At 50.4% G+C, this 14,002-nt stretch overlaps 1 long non-coding RNA gene across 19 annotated transcripts in view; it reads right to left on the bottom strand.

Annotated features, from left to right (window-relative positions):
* Positions 1-14,002, bottom strand: part of LOC109439392 (uncharacterized) — a 40,910-nt gene that overhangs the window by 3,657 nt on the left and 23,251 nt on the right. For 10 of the 19 annotated variants that reach the window (XR_012493122.1, XR_012493119.1, XR_012493128.1 and 7 more), the window contains 8 exons: positions 12,368-12,459; positions 9,597-9,736; positions 8,155-8,987; positions 6,470-6,575; positions 5,246-5,338; positions 3,345-3,432; positions 861-992; positions 276-362 (listed from right to left, as the gene is read on the bottom strand). This is a non-coding gene — a long non-coding RNA (uncharacterized LOC109439392). Of the gene's footprint in view, positions 1-275; positions 363-860; positions 993-3,344; positions 5,339-6,469; positions 6,657-8,154; positions 8,988-9,596; positions 9,737-10,440; positions 10,791-12,367; positions 12,460-12,794; positions 12,941-13,747; positions 13,862-14,002 lie in introns of those variants that run through there. The other 9 variants (XR_012493127.1, XR_012493132.1, XR_012493130.1 and 6 more) reach the window with 8 other exon arrangements.

The raw sequence follows: 14,002 nt of genomic DNA, 5'->3' as shown, positions 1-14,002 counted from the left end.
CCCTCCAAGCTTCAATGTCATTATCTGGAAATGGGGCTGACGTGCCTGGCACATGCTAGGCCTTCAGTACATGTTAGCCATCGGTATTCCTGTGCTTAGCTGGTAGATCCCAGGTTCCCCACCCCCACGCCCACTCAATGCCTTTCCCTCCATCCCTTGGGCGGCGCACAGGCCACTTGGCCCTGGTAAGGCTCCTTGGGCAGAGCAGGGCCCCAAGTGTCCCATGCAGGCTGCAGGGCAGAGTCCCCAGGGTCTCCTTCTAGCCCAACGCCTACCTGGTCCTTGCTGTCCCAGCCCATGACGTCCCAGTGGCTCAGAAGACAGACATGGCAGGCAGAGGGGCAGCGAGCGGGTGAGCGCCACTGGGAGCAGGGAGAGAACAGGAAGGGGCAGGCTCATGAGCTGAGGACATCAGCTCCAGGCCGAGGGGGCTCAGGGGACTCTCAGCTGACAACGGCTGCCGTGAGGGGGCCACACACTCAGGTGATCAACACAAAATTCAGACACTACACCATACAAGTATCACCATCTGGTATATTTTCTTACCTGAGTTTTTTTCTAGCGATGTCCCCACTAGACTGTACACTTGATAAGAGGACAGACTCGTCAATCCTGTTCTAGGCGATAGCCCCAGCTTCTGGAAGGGCCCGGCCTGGCACCTAGTGGATGATTAATAAGTAACGCAGAAGGCAGGCAGGGAGGGAGGGAGGACACCAAGGCCAACGGAGAATCCACTCCGTCCAGCTTTTCTCACTTCACAGCCCTGCCTGCATTGGTCCTCCTGGGATCCAGGACAACTGCTCTTTTCTCAAAGGGCTGCCCCAGGAGCCTCCTTCCCTGCCCTGTCTACCTCCATGCACCTGGGGGGAGGTCAGTTCCAGCTTGGTGAGGTGGGTGCCTCTGGCCTTCGCCAGCCTGGTGCTGATGTAGAGATGACGCTCCTGCACCACCAGGACAGACGTGCTCTCAGCCTCGCCCTTGGAGCCCTGCAGCTGGATCAGAAGAAAAGCAAGTGAGAGCTTTCATCCGGTCTCTGATGGAACATTCAGGAAGAGGCTGTTCCAGCCTGTAGGCTCTGCCTCCCCAAGCCCCAGGCCTGAGAGACCCACAGCTTCCTGGACTGCACGAACTCTGCTGAAATGAGGGCCCCCAGCCTCAGAGTAGGCCACTAGGTGTGGCCATGGCAACAATCCCCCCATGTCCTTCATGCTATAACACTGACTTGGAGATAGCTACTCCCTGGGGCCAGCGAGCCAGAATGCTCGTTGTTCTAACATGTAGACAGCAGGGGGCAGCCTAGCACCGAGGACAAGGCACGGGAACGCCTCAAAAAGGTCCAGGGCTCCAGTTCTGACCCTACCACTTAGGGGTGAATGACCTCTGGCTAGTTTCTTAACCACCTGAGCCGGTTACTATTAATGTGATGATATGGAAACTGTATGAAACAATGTGCTAACCCCAGGCTAACTGAATAGCAGAATCACTTAGGGCACTCGCTAGAAATACAGATTGTGGGCCCCCACCCAAGAGCTGTAAAAACAGAACCTCTGGGAACAGAGTTAAGAACTGGTATTTTTAAGAGCTCCCCAAAGCATCATTACCTTAGTGATACCCCTGTCAAAAGTGTTCACCATGAATCTCTTTTTGAGCAAACAATCAGACAGATGCTTTGCAAAACAACTGCCTGGACACTTTAAAATTGTCAATGCTGGAATTTTTCTTTAAGCTGGTTAATGACAATGACATTTTAGGGGAAGCATATCAATATCTGTAACTTGCTTTCAAATGGATCGTAAATTAAGATGCATGGGATGCCATGTGATAAAGCAAGTGGAGGAAAATATGAATGAGAAACTGTAGGTGGTGGGTATGTGGGTGTTCATGATAAAATAGTTTTAATAAAGTTTTACTGGAAGTGTGTCTTTGGTGCTTTTTTGTTACAAGGGCAGAGTTGAGTCGTTACGACAGAGACCATATTGGGCATAAAGGCTAAAATATTTACCGTCTGGCCCTTTACAAAGCTAAAAGTTTTCAGACCATTGGCCTAGATTACGAAACTAAAGAGGTGGTGACTAAGTGCCCTGGTTGCACCCTGGATTTAAAACAAACAAAACAGCTTGAAAGAATGTTATTGGGACAACTGGGAAATTTTATCACAGACTGCATAAGAGTATTACCTCATGTGTTAAATTTCCTGCATTTTGTATTTATATTGTATTAGATAAGAAAATAGCCTTGTTATAGGAAACACTCTCTGAAGTATTTAGGATAAAGAGGTAAGATATCTCCAGAAACATCTCTGTATCAACACTCAATGATACAGAAAAAAGTGTGTGTGTGAATCTACCAGTGTGCATAACATATAAGATTAATAGAAAGCTATAGCACGATATTAATAATTGGTGAATTTTCAGTCGTATAATAACTTTTCTGTAGGTTGGAAATTACTCAAAATAAAGATTGGGGGAAACTAAGAGGGTCCCTGAATGAGTGTGCAGGTGCAGTGAGGCTTGGGGAGTGGTGACGTCATGTGTCAGCATACTGATGCAGGGCCTGACACACATTAGGCACTCTGAAAACAGACACGGCCTGGGCAGGGCAGACGTTTGACAAAACTGAGGGGCTGGTGGGCTAATGAAGTGACCAGTTGGCAAGTGTAATGACACACGCATGCAGTTCTTTATTCACGGAGCACCTACTGTGTGCTGGGCCCAGGCCAGGGGACACCCTCCAGGAGCTCCTGATTTGGGGAAGAGAGGCAGACAGGGAAACACAATAGCAACACAGGGAGGGAGAACCCCGGCCTGGGCCTTACAGGTTCCCCCATCTTCCTCCAGGACCCCCAGATGCCACACGCAGGGGAGATGCATGACTGACGGATGCCCTGGGGGGTCCAGAGGCCACATGGGAATGGGATTAGTGGAGAAGGGCAGGATGCCACACAAAGACCCCAGGCCGTGGGAAGGTAAACGGGACACCTGGGAGATGGTGCTGGCTGGGCTCAATGGCCTGTGTCATCTGATCCCACTGCCGGGACCATGCCAGGCGGGGTGAGGCAGCGCCAGGCGCCAGGCGCTGGGCAAGCAGGCCTCCCCTGGCTCCCAAGGGTCTCGTGGGTCTGGCTGGGGGCCGCAGGGGCTGGCCCAGGAATGTAAACCTGGGCATGTTTGGGAAAGCTGGAGCCAGGGGTTTCCGAGGGTGGCCCATGGGGGCTTGCTGGAGGCCAGCGGACAGAAGTGGATGTGTTAACACTCCCCAACAGGGCCCGGCCTACGCCACCCCCCCTGCCTCAGGCAGGGCATCTGGAACCAGTTAAGGGGCTCAGGGCGGCCGGGCACGATTACCTTGGCTGAGGCTGAGGCTGAGGTTCTGCCGGGGCAGCAGCCTAGGAGGGCAGGGAGGCCATGCCGACCTGAGAGCTGCAGCTCTTTGCTGGAAGAAAGGAAAGAGAGGGTGAGAGGCCTGGCAGGAGGACACGCTGTCCAGGGCCCAGGGCCCAGTCACAACCGAGCCAACCACCCCACAGAGGACCGGAGAGCCACAAACACAGCAGCCCAACAAAGGGCCAGCCATTCATGCGCCCTGAGGCCTGAAGGCCATGCAGGGCAGTGGTTAGGGCTGGAGTCTGGTGCCAGGCAACCTGCATTGGAATCCCGGCTAGGCCTCTGCCTAGTTCTGGTATATTGGGCAACTTCCTCAGCTGCCCTTTCTGAGCCTCGGTTTCCCCTTCAGTGTAGGGGCTATAGCAGTACTGGGTGGCATGTCTCCTGTGGGCCCCTCCCGGCAGCCCTGTCCACACAGCGCACCTCCCTCACCTCTCCAGCAGGGCACTAACGGCTGCCCACTGTTGCTAGCGCTGGGGTGCTGCCCCATCCTGGTGGCTCCTCCACACCAGGGTGTCCCAACCTCAACGCAACTGTCACCTGAGCCATATAATCACTGTGGGCTGATCTGTGCACAGAGGGAGGTTTAGCAGCATCTCGGGCCCCCTCCTCAGTTACAACTACCAAGAATTTCCCCAGTCATTGCCAATGTCCCTGGGTGGGCAAACTGGCCCCCAGGTGAGAACCACTGGTCGACACTGTTAACAGGTGGCTTACTCATCTCCCATAGTGACCTGGTGCGAGTGCCAGAGCGTGGTTGGTGGCCCACCTGGCTATTCATAGTTATATATATATATAGTTACAGGAAGTAAAGTACAGCATTAGGAATACAGACAGTGGAAATGTAACGGTTGTTTGCGATGTCAGAGGGGTAGTGGATGGGGGGAGGGGGGTTATCACTTTGTGAGGGATATAAATGATAAATGTCTATTACATTGTTTTGTGCACCTGAAACTAATTAAAAAATAAATAAATAAAAAGAAGGGGGGGGGAAGAAATTGATACTTTTACACAGTTGCTACTAAATGTAAACTGGCCTAATCTTTTGGATAATAAACATCCATTAAAATTTAGAATGCTTATACTTTTTGACTTGGAGTTATACTATTAGGAGCTTATCGTACAGATATAACCATCCAATCAAACAAAGATTTTGTGTAAGGAAATTCACTGCAGCAAAAATCTGGAAACAAACGAAATGACTTCCTTCCTTAATAAATTATGATACAATAGAGTACACTTAAAAACAAAAACAAAAGCAAACAGACATCGGCTCCTGTTACCACTGATACAGTGACGGCATGGCTTTGAATCTGCGATGCCAGTTGCCCTCAGATGTGCCCCGATTTTATGGGCCACCTTGAAAGTGAAAGGCTGCTAATGAAACAACAAACCCATGACAATTTGAAGACACATACTGCTATCACACGTGTCAACACGTGAGAAAACACTGGGCAAAATACCCTGGGGTCAGAAAAGGGACCATACAGGCTTCTCCCAAACCCACCTACAAGATGGGGTTTAGAGGACAATTTTGTTTCTCTCCATTTTAAAGGTGATATGTGATCCTTTCACTGACTCACACACACTCACACACACACACACACACACAGGGAGCTCAAAACCCTTCTCGCCTGGACAATCACTTCCAAATGATGGATTTGGAAGCCTCCCTTCCATCTGTTCTTGATTCTGGAAGGGTTGTCTGGTTAAGTGTAACCTCACGGTGTGGCCTCCCACCTCCTGCCTCCCTGGGGCATCCATCCTCCCTTCCTTCCTCCCCATCTCCCAGCAAGCTGGCTGCTCAAAGACAATAGTTGGCAGGCAATTCAAGGTCATCCCAAAGGGACCATCCTCCATACCTGGAAGTTCGGAGGAAATGTAGGTCCACAGGGAAGTCTGAGCTAGAAGAACAACACCAACTGGGAGTCGGATCCATTCAGCTGGACCAAGACCTGTGGGGAAGGGAATTGGAGAAGCTGGTCAGAGGGAGCAGAGGAGTGAGATGTAGGAGTCCAGGGGGTGGCTAGCTGACACCTGAGAAGAGACAAGTCATCCCAGAGTTGGCCCAAAGCTGAGGCCCAACAGCAGATGTCAGAAACCTCCATCATTCCTTGGCGTTTCTGAACCCTAAATTTTACTCAGTCTGCCTTACTAGGAAGCTTGAGAAGTAAGGCTGGAGACATGGGCTGGGAGGACAGTTCTGGGGCCCCAGGCCCCCAATTTCCCCTGCCATGGTGTCTGTTCATGCCTCCCATGTCCATGGTTGCTCTCTATTTCACCCTGACCGTGAACAGGCACTGGGTTTCTGGCTTCACAATTATCACCTCGTGTAATCCTCACCACTGCTCTCGTATTATTATCCCTATTTCATAGCTGGACAAACTGAGGCTGAATGGGGTTGAGTAATTTACCCAAGGTCACACAGCTAGTCAGCAGTGGAGCTAGGATTTGAACTTGAAAGATCCTTGAAGATGAAGACAGAAACACAGTCATGTGTCCCTCCCCAGTACCTAGCCAAGAGCCTGGCACACAGCAGACACAATCTGTATATAGTGATGAATAAACAAATATACCTACAGGGGCTGCTATATAGTCACCAAACAGCATTTCCTTTTCCTCCTGGACATACAGCGAAAGCTACATTTCCAGCCTCCCTTGCATCTGGGTGGGGTCATGTGATGAGTTCTGGCCCACAGAATGTGGGCAGAAGTGACATGGGCTACTAATGGGCCTGGCCCCAGAAAACCCCTTGCATAATTCTCACCAGCTCTTTCCCCATCCGCCAGCCGGACAGCAGGACAGAGCCACAAGGTGGAGGGAGCCTCAGTCCCGGAGTAACTGCATACAGCAGAGTCACACTGGACTGTGATATGACTGGGGAGTAAACTTTCAGGGTAAAGCTAACTTACATTACGGCAGCCAGTGCGTCATGTTAAGCCCATGCACGCTGCCAAAATAAGGGCTGTGCTGCCGACTTCCCGGGGCCACCCTGCCACCTCCTTAGCCAGCCCATATAGGATACCTGCACTCTCCCATTAAAACCCTTCCTCCCTCAGCCAGGGGGCAGAACTCAGCCTCCCCACCTGGGCTGTGACATTGCTGTTGATGGTAGCTCTTGCGCCCACATTGCAGTTGGATGCTCCCTGGGACTCCATCGGAGGACAAACTCAGGGCCTGGCGGATCCTCAGCTAGGAAGAAACAGACAGGACCCTTTCCTTTCACCAACAGTTGAACTCTGCTTGGAGGCCACCAACCCGCATTTGCCCGACCTGGAATGAGTACATCGGAGAAGTGAGTCACATCCAGGACCTGTAAGATCTTCACGGTGCAGACCTTTTTAGGGCAGCACAACTTTCTGGTTGACTTACAAAGTGGCCTCCACCTCCCTGTTCTTAGCCGGGGTGTGCAAGAACCAGGAGAACTAAGGGAGTTTATCTCCCATCCCTAAGTGGCGGCAGAAGCCACACTTGCAACCCCCCCAGCCAGAAGAAAGTGGTCCCAAGACTGAAGGCTTAAAGCACAGTCTATACTGTTCTAAACACAGGACAGAAAGTGGGGACAGGTGCATGTGGGGTCTTTCACACAGGGATGGTCAACTCCAGTGCCCACAGGTAGGGTTAGTGGGGTGGGCTTGAGGGGGCAAACTTAAGCGCCTGTGTCTCATTCAAAGGGAGTGCCCTGGCATTATTCCCTTTTGTTCGCCGCTGAGTCCTAATACTCAGCACAGGTCCGGGGGCATAGTAGGTGTCCATAAATATTTAGAAAACTGAAGAATCACTAGTAGTCTGAAACTCCAAGCCAAAGCCATACTGGGGTGGACTAATGTTTAATTCATAGCGTTGCAGGCAGAATAATACCCACCCCACACAAAGATGTGTATGTCCTAATCCCCAGAACCTTCGACTACGTTATTTTATAGGACAAAGGGGACTTTGCAGTTAAAGACCTTGAGATGGGAGATTATTCTGGATTATCCAGTGGGCCCAAGGTAATCATGATGGTTCTTGCAAGATGGAGGCAGGAAAATCAGAGAAGAGAGAGAGGAAGATGCAACTCTGCTGGCTTAGAAGATGGAGAAAAAGACCACAAACCAAGAAATGTGGGCATCTTTGAGAAGCTAGACAAGGCCAGGAAACAGATTCTTCCTGGAGCTCCCAGAAGGAACATAACCCGACTGACACCTTGATTTTAGCCCAGGGAAGCCCATCTTGGACTTCCGAGCCCCAGAAGTACAAAATAAATTCGTGGTTTTTTAAGCCACTAAGTTTGTGGTAATTTGTTACAGCAGCCATAGGGCACTGATACACATAGTTAATCATTTATTCACTCAACAACCACTTAGCTTGTGCCACATGCCAAGTAAACAATAGCAGTGACCATCTTCTACCATCTGGGTTGACGGAGAACTTCAAAAGGTCTTACCACAGAATTTTATCATTAGTGTACATCTCTAAATAAATACATGGCTTTATTCCAGAACCAAGATGGAGAAGAAATAAATAAAGGTTGAAGGAAAGAGAAAAATGTATGTCATTAAACAAACACAGAGCTAAGAAGAGAAGAGACAGCCAACTTAAAGGATCTTCGTCTATCTGGTTCTAGCCTGTTGTTCGCAGGTGGGTTTCTAGGCCCAGTGGGTCAGACCTTCTGATGTTTTAAAATTAGAAGCCAAAATCTGGGTTTTATTCCAAATCTTCTGATTTTCAGTGTTGACGATTAATTTCGGGGAAAAAAATTTAAATGCAAAGCAGGCCAGACAAAACACACCTGCAGGTTAGATTTGGCCCAGGGCGCCATTCTGCAATCTCCGGTTGAAAAAACAGTAAACACCACTGGGAAACACTTCTGCAGGTGTTTTCGGTTGTCATCCTGCCCTTTGTTTCCCCTCAGGGGCTCCAAAGGTTTCAACGAGCAAACCTTTGGGACCCATTCACAGCCCCGTTTAACTGGTGGGGAAGTACGGCCCCAGAAGGACAGGTCTGGGGGTTCAGCAGCTGGCCTGGTTCTATCCTCCTTCCGACGGATGTATGTGTACCCCGCAAGGGAGAAACCACCACAATCTTCCTTACCCAAGGCCCAGAACACAGTAGGTGCTCAATAAAGGCCTACTGGAGAATGGGGTTACCTCCCAGAGCTGCTACTAGGGGAGTCAAGAAAGAGATTTGGGTGAGGGCTTTGGAAGCATGTCTTTAGTATTCGAGGGAGGTTATTATTTTACATACCAATTCTCACAACCTCTGCATAAGAGATAAACACTGCTGTCTCCATTTTATAGATGAGGAAACTGAGGCCCAGAGACCTAAAACAACTTGCTAAGGACACATACGCAAAAGCGAGTTTCACTCCTAGGAAGATTGATGCCAAGATCCCCTACGTCAGGGGTCAGGAAACCATGGCACACAGGCCAAACGCAGCCTGTTTCTGTAAATGAAGCTGTCTTAGTCAATATCTGCTGCTGTAACAAAATACCAGTGGCTTAAATAACAGACACTTCTCTCTCACGGTTCTGGAGGCTGAAGCCGAGATCAGGGAGCTGGCATGGTCGGCGTCTGGGGAGGACTCTTTTCCTGGTTTGCACGCAGACATCTTCTCATTGCGTCCTCACATGATGGAAAGAGAGAAAGGGTGAGCTTTCTTCCTCTTCTTATAAGAACACTAGTCTCACCTTCATGGCCGAATCACCCGAAAGACCCCACCTCCCAATACCACGACATTGGGGCTTCAGCTTATGAATCTGGCAGGGTGGGGGTGGGGGACACAAACATTTAGTCCATAGCAAAAGTCTTACGGGAACACAATCCCAAACCTGTCCAGTGGTGGATTTTCTGTGATGTGTTTATGCTACAATGGTAGAGATGGGTAGCTGCAACAGAGATTGGAGGGCCTGCGAAAGCTAAAATAGTTACTGAGTTTTCGCAGAAAGAGTCTGCAGACTCCTGGTCTGGGTCGGGAATACAATGGATTTTCAGGAGCACCGAGGTGACAACTAGTCACTAAAGGACTGATTGTGTGCCAGGCGGAGGAGCTCTGTTGGTGAGGGGAAGAAGTCAGGATGTGATTCTAAGTGTCATGGGACACAAAGGTCTGAGTCTTGAGTTAGCCAGGCAAACAAAAGAGAAAGGTGTTCCAGGTCGTGGCACGGCTAGGGCAAGGCTTGGAGGCCAGAAAACTTAACCAGAGGCCAAGGAGACTCCCTAGATGACACTCACCTGCCCACTCCCACCGGGTGGCCAGGAGTGTCCACCCAGGGCAGCGACCATTGTATTGCCCCGTCAGGTGTGTGCTGCCCTCCACGTGGGGCTGGCAGAGGCTCAAGCTGTGAACGGTAATCCACCTGCCTCTCGGGTACCTACAGCACATGGGGAAGACAGGAAAGGAAGTGGGAAGCGCCCATGAGGGCCTGGGTTTGGGGGCTCCTGGTAGAACCAACGCCTGAATCTCTGTGAGGAATGCTGAGCTCAGGGCTGCTCACAGTTGTTGGCTCTGTTCAAATAACATAGACCAAAACAAAATAGAACGGATGGAATAGAAACAGCAGTGCATCACAGGTCATCCGGTAAGTTTCACCTTCTGAAGCTTATTTCTGCTACACGGATATTCAGCCAGATCACATGGGATAGCCGTGCCAGTGAAAGTACCCACAACACCCATGCCAGGCGGTCAACAGCCCCAGCCCCTGACCACATGCCCTTGGCACCTTCCAGAACACTCCACGGGAAGCATAACCATGAGGGCTTTGACGCAGCTTCGGTAGCAGGGTGGGTACCTGCTCAGACCCACCAGTGCCCAGGCCAGGCTATATGTTCAAGATTTAAACAGTGCCCCACGCAACTTGGGTCAAAATGCAAAATGTGGCTTTTTTATACATTGGACAGTGTGGGTAAGAATCAAAATAATCTGAAAGCTGCTGTTTTCAGGTTCATGAAAGCAGTCAGTGGGTTGGAGGGGACACTTGGGGGAATCAAATGGAAGCTGTGAGCAGATATGGAGCCTAGATTTTTCCTTAGATGGGGTATTAATATTGGTGGCTTGGGGTGATGGGGTCACTCCTACCTGACAGGTGGGCCTGGTGGCTCAGCAGGTGGCTCAGTGACACAGAGGAGGGCAACTCACTGCCCGCCTGCTCCATGAGGGTCCTGGCAAGGACCACAGGACCTTCCGCCGTCACTGGTTTCACCTCCAGCTGGGCCTCACCCGCTGCTGGTCATAAGTCACCCTGGCCAGGTCCCAGCACCACCTGAGGGGTCGGGTTTGGCCAGCAGGGCTGGCCCTGACCTTACAAGAACTGGGACCAGACACAGGGAAGGGGATGGAGCTTAGATAATAGCCTTCTAGGCTGACCCTTCTCCAATGTCTTAAACTCAGTATTTTTCAAAATAGGTAATCCGTGTTACAAACTGAGACATGAAGGACTCTTCTCTCCCCCCTCGCCCCTCCTCGCCAACCCATCAGGGACTCCGGGCAGCTCTCCCTGCAGAAGACGGGATCTGACCGCTTCTGCCACCTCCACCACTACCCTGGCTCAGGCCTGGTCGTCATGCCTGCGTGGCTGGCGTATCCTCCTCCCAGATCTTCCAGCTCCTGCCCTGGTCCCTGACGTCTGTTCTCCACCTGGTGACAAGAGCAACCCCTTTAAGACACGGAGGATCACGGCACGCCCATCTTTCTCAGAGTAAAAGCCCAAGTCCTTGCAAAGGCCACCAAGGTCTGGCCTTCTCCAGAGATGGGCAGTGCAGACCCGGCCAGATGCAGGCGGAGCTGCCCACAGGACACTGGCAGGGAAACACGGGCACAGCCTGAACTGCTCTCCATAGCTCCACACTCAAGGTTTTCTGAGAACCCATAAGCAATTGCAACTGCTGACTTTGATGGCCCCACCACCTGCCGACCAGTCCAACAGACTTCTCTGTTGGCTGCCAGCTGATCCATTTACCCAAAAGATGCAAAAACGACTTCACTGTTCCCAGACTGTTTGCTAATTATGTTTTCTCGTAAATCCGGTTTTGGTTTTTGGTCTTTGACAACAGTCACGAATTGTTGTTTTCTGATTACTCTTTGGCAAGGGGACCTCTCCTATTCCGCTCCAGCCACAAGGGCCTTCATGCTGTGCTTCTAATGCTCCAGGTACATACCCACCACAGGACCTTTGCACATGCTGCACCTTTTACCTGGCACACCCTTCCCGCAGAGGACCACACGCCTCTCTTCCACAAGTCCTTCATATCCTTGCTAAACGTTACCTTCTCCATCAGGCTTACCCTGTCAGCCTCCTGAAAACTGAAGCCAACACCCAGATCCTTCCTTTCACACAATAGCAGACTCTGGTACCCAGCTCAAAGATTCCTTTTCCTACAGCGCTCATACCCACCTATCAACCACACCACTTGCTAATTTATGGTGCATCTTTGCGAGTAAGTGTGGGCCTACGTGAGCCTGCTTGTGTGTACGTACATGTGTGTGTGCACGAGCGTACCTATGCACGCTCCCCCTTGCACAAAAACACACGCAGACTCTCCACTCTGCTCTGTTGCTCTTGCTTAATGGTATGTCGGAAGGTGGTGTGAACTGATGTATTCAGAGGCCTCTGGGTGGTAGCCGTAGTTTTCTCAAAGTGCACCCTGTGGGTAGGATGACTGCAGAATTTCTCATCCAAACCAGGACACTGAATAAAGGGAATACTAGTCACATTTAAGTTGGGTCCATGGTAAACGAGGGCTCTCCAGGCAATCAGAGACTTTGGGGTGTCCTACCACTGCACACCCAGGGAGGTGGGGGATACTGCCCCATGCCATCCTAAAAACCCTATCGGCCGAGCTGAGCTGAGCCCTGCTCTTCTGCTTTGTATCCATGAGCTCATCTGCCTCAGTTTCCTCATCTCATATGGGCTTACCAAAAGGACAAAAGGAGGGACCTTGGGCCCAAGGCCACCGGTGACCCCACCAGAACAGGCTTCAGAAAACTCCAGAACTCTGGCTCTTACCGTTGTGATGGGTCCAGCAGCTAGAAATGGAGTTTCTCTAAAGGCAAGTGTTTTCAGGCTGCACAAGCCTCTCTGGAGAGCAGCAGAAAGGTCTGTAGGGAGGTCAAGGCAATCAGCGCTTGTGCACTTAGTGAAAAGCAGGAGATTTGAGGGCTCCCTGGGAGTTCTAGAAACCATGTGTAGTCTCAGCAGTCAGGCAGCTGGGCCTTCGGGAGGAAGACGCTCTCCCCTGACACTTGGTCTTCTCCCCACGGGGGCAGGAAGCGGATCTGGGAGTGGAGCGTGTGTTTATGCAGCAAAAATGCAACCTGTCTGAGAAGACACCGGAGACGGGGGCAGAATCACTTGCTGCCAAAGGTGCCCAGAGTGGCTGTGTGGGGGGAGCGAGTCTGAAGCTGCTGCGTTTGCCCTTCTGGGAGTCACAGACCTGCTTGAACATCAGATGGAAGGTCTAAACTCTCTCCCCAGCAGGGTGGACAGACACAAAACTTCCACACAATCACAAGGGCTTCAGCGGGGCGGGGCCCACTGAGTTCCTAACAGGTACCTCTGGTTAAGAACCTTGAAAAGTACCTACCGAGAGAAAAATGCACACCTGTTTTGGCCCAGAATTCCACTGCTAAGAATTTACCCTGCAGAGAAGGGTGTTGGCAGCAGTAGATGTATAAGACCAAATACCCAGGACAAAGTCACGACCCTTTGCTATGGAACTAGCTAAATAAATGCCATCTCATCGACTAACACTGCCATCCCAAGTGCACAGGCACATTTATATTTTAAAGCGGCCGGGGGAAAATATACTGGTACCCACTGGCACAGAAACTCTCCGAGAGGAATCACAAAAAATGAAGGAACAGAATTTGGCTTCGGGGAGGGGAGGGAGGAAGAGGTTTTTAACGCTACACCGTGCTGACCAATGGAACTTTGTGCAATGATGGAAAAGTTCTCAAAAAGTGCTTAGTACAACTAAGGCACCACCTCTCTCATTTCTTTAATTCTAAATCATTTAAATAGCCGTGTGGACAAGCGGCTACTCTAGTGGACACTCGGTTCTATACCCTTTCATATCTTTTGCACTTTGAATCCTTTCAATGTATTACCTATTTTCTTAACTAAATAAAATGTAAAAAGTACCAGCTTAAAAAAAACAACAAAAAAAAGTACCAGCTGGTATGAAAAATTCACCAAGGTATATTTTTGAGGGGAAAAAAAAAAAAGCAAGATATAAAGAAAGACTAGTTGTGATCCTTTCAAGGAAAACATTAAAAAAAGAGGAAGAACTAAAAACTTAACTCAAAACTAAAAGGGCTTGCCAATCTACAGTATTAGGGGTTGAATTGCATCCCCCCACAAAGGCGTTGATGTTCTAACCCTCAGTACCTGTGAGTGGGAACTTCTTTGGAAATAAGGTCTTTGTAGATGCTCGAGTGGCCATGAAGTCATTAGGAGGGGCCCTGATCCAGTAAGAGTGGTGTCCTTCTACAAAGGGGAAATCTGGGCACAGACACCGACAGAGTGAAGACAGGGAGAAGACGGCTGCCTACAAGCCAAGGAACGCCTCAGGCTACGAGTCTCTAGGAAAGAAGCATAGAACACCTTCTCCCTCGCAGCCCTCAGAAGGAACCACCCCGCCCA

The sequence above is a fragment of the Rhinolophus sinicus genome, linkage group LG18, assembly GCF_036562045.2.
Source record: "Rhinolophus sinicus isolate RSC01 linkage group LG18, ASM3656204v1, whole genome shotgun sequence".
Lineage (NCBI taxonomy): Eukaryota > Metazoa > Chordata > Mammalia > Chiroptera > Rhinolophidae > Rhinolophus > Rhinolophus sinicus.
Note: the sequence above shows the minus strand (reverse complement) of the source record. Positions and strands in the feature narration are given on the sequence as shown.